The following is a 6,869-nucleotide window of genomic DNA, read 5'->3' on the forward strand; positions in this document are numbered from 1 at the left end:
TGTGAAGAGCACAGGGCGCCAGTGGCAAAGTTGCCAAGCTTGGTGTTCTCTGGCAAATGCCAAACATCCTGCACGGTGTTGGGCTGTAAGCACAACCCCCACCTGTGGACGTTGAGCCCTCATACCACCCTCATGGAGTCAGTATCTGACCGTTTGAGCAGACGTGCATATTTGTGGCCTGCTGGAGGTCATTTTGCACAGCTCTGGCCTTTCTTTCCTACCCCACAGTACCTTTCCTTATCTTTTGTTTCCTACTCTTTTACTTAGTCTTTGATCACGGTTGTCTTTCTAGATAATTAATGTCATTTGTTCTGGGGCGAGTCACTGGCTCGGGTGCATTCTGGGACTGTCAGTTCACCAGTGTGCTGGCATGCTTCTTAACAAACACACCACTACAGCAAACATCTCAGTTGTACTTGTTGATTTCTTCAACAAAACACTGAACAAAACATGTCCTTGTGAGTGTGCTGCCTGGTGCTTTTACATTTTGTGGTAATTTGAGCAGCCCAGAAAGCATCCCATGAATTCAATTATGTTATTGTATCTGAACATGTACACGAGTCATTAAATTAGATGGGAAAGAATGATTCAGGGTAAACAACTGCACCAAGGGAATTACATTTTTCTTCTCAACATGTAAAATGTCTGTTGATAAGCAATTTCTAAAACAGACATTATAAAAATCACATTAAACAGATGTGTTTAACTTTTTATTCTAGCAAACATAACATCAATGATGACACAATCAGTCTTCATCAGAAGTGCTCAAATCACTCTCATCGTCTGAAACGTCCTCCTCCTCCTCCGAGTCCATTTCCAGGAGTGGTTGGTGGCTGAGGATTCTCTTGTACACGTCCTTTACTTTGAGCGTTTCAGCTTTCATTTCACTTTGTTTTTAAACCAGGCTATGGAGTCCTTTCTGTGCATCCTCCGACATGCCAACAAGGGAGGCTGTAAAAACAACAAAACTATTAAATATAAGTAAAACAAACAAACAAACAAAAAAACCTCACCTCATAAACACAAGGAGTTAGGATCATGTAATTAAACTTTTTTTAAGGGAGAAGGCAGTGTTAGCTAGCAACCCAAATATAGGTAAAAGATCCAGTAAAACTTTAGCATCTGCTATTATTTTCAATCAATTCATCACCAAATGTATAAATAAATAAAAGATGTGCTTACAGTCTGAGGAGATTGTCCCCAACACCACAGATTGCATTTGCAACACTGTCCAGTGATGCTGCATCTCCCTGCAAAGGATCATCTCCTCCTCTCTCAGGCGCCTCACAGCCATCACCTTCTCAAAGACCTTTCTCTTTGTCCGGAGGTCAGCAGCAGCTGCAGTTTAACAACATCAGATGGGAAAACATAGCAGCATATTATGATTCAAGAACAAAACATTCAACTGCTGCTCAGATACTGGGAGTTTGTTTAAAAAGGATATTTAGAAATCAAGAGCTTACGTTCACTTGTGCTCTGCCAGGGCCAAACGTCGGTCTGCATGAGGGCATCACTGGATACGATTTGCTTTGTTGCTTGTTTCCTTGTTGTAGTCGTCAACAGCAGCCGCCAAGCGTTTCTTCTCATCTAAGATGACCTTGTGAATTCTGTGTCGCCTCTTGTTGCTATCTGTAAATAATCATAAAAAGGAACACCTTCACATAATGCATATATTTACATTTTAATCTACACTCATCAATTCGTTTGCTAGAACAAATCACATCCAGCTTAAACAAACCTGGATCTGATTTTATTCTGTTTACAAAGTAGCTGTACAAGCTGTACAAACTGAGCATCAAACGGTCCGTTTCAAAGAAACTGTGACACCATTTTGTCTGTAAAGACTTTGTGTTCGCACTCTGATGATGACGACAAGCTCCTCTACTCGTGCCTGCAACGCTCCAAGGCTGCCATCAGTTTGATCCGTTTCTAAGTGAGAGGAATATTAATCAGAACACAGGATGAGTAACAGTCACCAAACTACAGTGGACTCTGTAATCACTGACTTGATGATATTCATTATAAGACATCTGGAGCCTTCATGTGCTGCATTATCATGAGATAACAAGTATGTTGGTGTTCAGCTTTATAAAACCAACTAGTACGACATCACTTCAACCCAGGTCCAATCCAATTTGATCAAACGCAACAACTCTGCCATCAATTCTGCTTTTACAAGCTTATTTTTCATTGTTTGTTGACACTGTCAGAAAGATCTTAACTCTAAGTTCTTTAATGAGGCCATGGTGGGTCCTGTTGTTATACACGAGTGCATTATATTGAGACTCACCTTCAGCCCACTGCTGCAGTGTGTCGTCATCCACACCCAGCTCATTTCTGCTCGCATTCAGGCTCTCCACTTGTTCTCTAAGGATCCTTATGATCTAAGAATACATTAATAAATGTCATTCATATGGACATTTTTAGAGTACTGGTGTTTCCCCCCCATTACCACACACATTAAAATGGGTGTTGAAAAAATGCCCTTTAGATATCTCTGGCTCAAAGTGCGGCCCAGTTGTTCCACTTTCCTTTTGTTCCAGCCCAAAGCCAGGAGGCTCAGCATGTCTGTTCGCCCTGCATTTCAGTTAGTATACAAATAAGAATGAATGAGCAGGAGACTGAGTGGAATCTCACACACAGACACACACCTGCTTTAGACATGTACTTCGTTGTGATGGCCGCCCTAGACAGGAAACTGTTTACTTGTTCCACCTCTTCTCCAACTGTAGAACCGGCCCCATCCTGAAACGCACCTCCCCATTTGATCTATAGAAAGGAGGTCACAATACATGACTGCTGAATTCATTCAACCTTATAACAAAATGTCTTAAACGTATCCAAGCCTACAAGCTGCAGTATACCTCGCACATCCAAGTGTGAGCTACTCAAAATGAAGTACACATTAAGATAAAGTCAAGTAAATAGTATTACGACAACACCAAGAGAAAAACAAAATAAATATCCACCCATCCAAATATGTATCCACACACACACACGTATGAGTATATGGTTATGGCGTTAACGTCATTTTAACAAGATTAACGCTGACAGCACTGATATATATGTGTATCTTACATCATTTGTGTGTCTCTGGATGTATTTCACAAACTCAGCAACTTCCTCATCTTTCTCAATGAAGACACCTTCAAAGTTCCCCTGCTCTGAAGTGCTGAACGAACACGGTGACAGTTGTTTGAAAAGAAACATCAAAATACAATTTTTGTACAAATCCATATTTGATTTATGTACACAATGCATAACGTACCTTGCATTTGATTGAAAGCGATAAAGCTTGCAGTTTCCATCAACTGAGACGGCGAGCATGTCTGGAGTGCAGGCAGGGCAGCTAAAGCATGGCTCCTTGCACATCCTGTCCACCTCAAACTTTACAGCACTCCACTCCAAGAAACTTTTCCTGAAGGCATCAGCTGATATTCGGCCAGTCTTTTAAGTAGAGGACAAACAACAGAATATTCACGGACAGTCATCATAAACATTGATTTGCACAATTTCCTTAAACTTGACAAATTTAGAAACTCACCCTTCCAAAATGGGCTGTTCGTTCATCCAGCACTTTGACAAAGGCCTTAAGTGACATCCCTGCTGCAGCTTCTTAATGTCATAGAAAGACTGAAAGACATCCATTGAAAACAGGGTGCAGAAATTTAAGGTGCCAGGCCAATATCCACCACCCTGGAAGTCCTTAACTGAGGGGGACCACATTAGGCCACAGCTGGTGCAGCTCACCACTGGCAGTGCAAGGTTATAACGGCCTTTAGGAAGGATAAGGAGAAATCCAGTCATGGCTCAACAAAGACATTCATTTTTTCCCATGTTGTTTTCAAAGCGGTCTGGTAAATCCAAATGACCTTTGACAGGTGCCCACATATACTGCGGGCCGAGGGTAATTCAAAACAATGTAGCAATGTACAATTTGCAATAAAACCTGCAAACACATCTATTGTGTATGTAGTGTGTGACAAAAGAGCAACTTACCATTTATGGTTACAAGAGCCACAATTGCACCGGGTGAAACCTCAACGTTACCTGCTGGGCAGTCACACACAGTCTGGTCTTTGCACAGGCAACAGCCGAACTAACATTAAAAACACACAATATATATAAAAAGAATTGGAAATTAAATGATACACAATAAATATACAATAACAGCACACACTCATAGTACATAGCAATAAATGCATAAGACTTAAAAACCGTACATATTGGATTGTGAAACTCTGATGAAGGCTGCAAAAACCCTCCTGTTACTGCCTCTCTGCTGTGCAGGACAAAGCGTGTGTGAACTGCAATATCACAGTCAGCACAAAGGAATGGAAGAGGCAGGCAGTCCAGACACCTCACAACTACTTGTTTGCCACACTGACACACACGGTGTGACTGTGGATCCAGAGTAGCTAACATATTGTCTATAAGACAAGGCCTGGCCTCTTTCCACTTTAGCAAGGACACCATGTTTCTGATCGCCCAGTGAGTAGCAGCTGACTCAGACAACGTCTCACAAGTCATGGCTGCGTCCTCTTCTCCATCCTCCAACAACTGAAGGAGCTCCTGACGAAGCACCTCAGTTCCACACACTAACAGAAAAAAAATAAAGAAACTCTTCCACAAAGTGAAAAACACTCTAGGCAGTATGTTTCTTAGGACTGCACAAAAGCCCTGCCTAACTCAACTATAACAACAAATATAAAAGTAAAGGAATCACAATATATACAAGAAGGTAAAGTACCTTTTGTTGGGTTGACACTGGCAACATAACTAGGTTCTTCACGTGGACACTGATGCTGATCTGCAGACACTGGGGGGAAAAAGAGATTGAAGGATATTTACTTACTGAAATTCTTTGGTGAAAACAAGTTGTGAGATAAAATCAATGGTTGTGAGAACACTGACCACGTGGCAACTAGTACTTCGACTGGATGATGGTCTTTGAGGAATAAAATCTCCCTGTCTGTCAAGGGCGGCATCACTTACATTTTGATTAGATACCTTGAGTTTGTAAATGATCAGATTACATAATTGGAATACAATGTATCCAATTCAGGGTTGCAGGAGGATGAAGCCTATCCCAGCTGATACAGGACAAAGACAGGCTGCCAGTTTATTGCAGGGCTAACACGATATGTGTAACAGAAAATCCACTTAAATGTTTGATATTTCTTATAATAATCATAATTATGACTATTATTTAAAGGTTTCTTTAAATAATACATTTTGATTTTTTATAACCTCTAAAATATAAACCTGAGCTGTTTCAGATTCTGACCTCTGACCTCACTGCAGCTCCCTCTTGGAAGTACGTCTGCTTCTTGTCTACCCCCAGTGATGACCGCCTGCCCTTGATATCACGTACTGTACCTGAGGAACAAAAAAGGACAAACACTTGCCTTCATTTAAGAAGTACATTCATACAGAGGTAATCTATGGAAACACACTAGTTCACCCTTTGGGAGAAATCAGTTCCTGTGAAACATTTCTGTAAATGAACATCATGTGGAGAATGAATGAAATGAGTTCTTCAGGTGACTCAGCAGTCCCACACTGACAAATGAAATCTAGTTAAACTATTAAGCATATTTGCTCTTCTGAAATCTGTGTTAAACAACAACAAACATAAATTAGTAACAAAAATACAGCTGAGTAGAGGCTTTACAAACCACCAGCAGCCATAATGCTAAATTTTAATCTTCAAATGTTTCTGAGCCGTCTTCAACCTGCTTTTAACACATTAAAGTCCCACAGTCAATGCAGCCTGACTCAATCCTAGATGTTCAGCACACAGAGACACAGAGGTGCCGTTTAAAGTTTAGTGATAACCTGAGTCACTGATCATTTGCAGTATTACAGAGTCTGGCAGTCTTTGCATGATGTCCACGTCACTGTGAGTTTCTAGCTGACTCTCAGGTGTGACAGGTGTGCCAGCAGGAAAGAGTAATAATAACCTGCATCCTGAGGTTTGTCATGCAGGATTAAAGCAGCCAGGCTTTGTTCACACAGCTAGGATTGTATTTTACACTGACCCTGGGTCAGTATAAGTATCATACAGTTTAAACGAAGCACTGAAACTTGCACATATTTATTACAGATGCACTGAAGCTAATCGAGATATTTGCTGTCAGTCTGTGGCTGCGATTAAACACTTTACTGGAAACTTTATTAACTAGTAACTTCATCAGTCATGACAGAAGCTAATATTTCTGTGCTAACATCGTTTAAACAGTAACAGCTTTCCTCCAATATAAGCTAACGTTTACACCGTAACTTTAAGCTAGCACCATAAAGACGGTAAAACACGTAATAATATCTACAAATGCATCTTAAAGCTGTTATATTAGCACTCGGTGTATTACTAACATAACCACATTAACATTACTGACACTCGCTGACTTTTAATAGTCATTCTATAAATGCTGTCCGTTTAAATGGTCTTACCTGGTGGTCCATATGGTCCATAAGTGAAGCAGAGGGAGCCTGACCATGCGTCACACGTTTGACGAGTTGGGAGTGAGAACGTGTTGGGCTATAAGGAACACACTCACTTCCTGAGCCCTGGGCAATAAGAGACGTTTTGTGTTTTATGATTTATTGATATGTTTGATCCTTTCTGACCTGCGTTAATGAAGCAGTCATTAGAGCACCATGTCCGCTAGAATAGTTCTGTAGTTTGATGCTTGAGTCGTTGCAGACTTGTTGAAACTCCCTCACCCGTCAAAGCAGCGTCTTTGTTATTCGCGTCCAGCAGATGGCAGTGTTTCACTGTCTGACGGCTGTCTGAAGCTTCAGCTGGATTATCCGTTTAAATGAGATCGTTTTATAAAACTTACAACAACAGGCCTGAACCTGCTCAG

At 41.0% G+C, this 6,869-nt stretch overlaps 1 long non-coding RNA gene across 3 annotated transcripts; it reads right to left on the reverse strand.

Annotated features, from left to right (window-relative positions):
• Positions 1-3,982: 3,982 nt before the first annotated feature.
• LOC146716636 (uncharacterized) lies at positions 3,983-6,654 on the reverse strand. 3 transcript variants are annotated; one of them, XR_014919171.1, is made up of 4 exons: positions 6,454-6,654; positions 4,915-5,379; positions 4,751-4,819; positions 3,983-4,598 (listed from the first exon to the last, which is right to left on the reverse strand). It is a non-coding gene; the product is annotated as an uncharacterized LOC146716636 (long non-coding RNA). The 3 variants fall into 3 exon arrangements; XR_014919170.1 differs by having other exon boundaries at positions 3,983-4,819; positions 5,288-5,379; XR_014919169.1 differs by having other exon boundaries at positions 3,983-4,819.
• Positions 6,655-6,869: the final 215 nt, after the last annotated feature.

The sequence above is a fragment of the Copadichromis virginalis genome, linkage group LG3 (assembly GCF_057382275.1).
Source record: "Copadichromis virginalis isolate Kocher_CV1m ecotype Utaka linkage group LG3, C_Virginalis_male_GT1.1, whole genome shotgun sequence".
NCBI lineage: Eukaryota > Metazoa > Chordata > Actinopteri > Cichliformes > Cichlidae > Copadichromis > Copadichromis virginalis.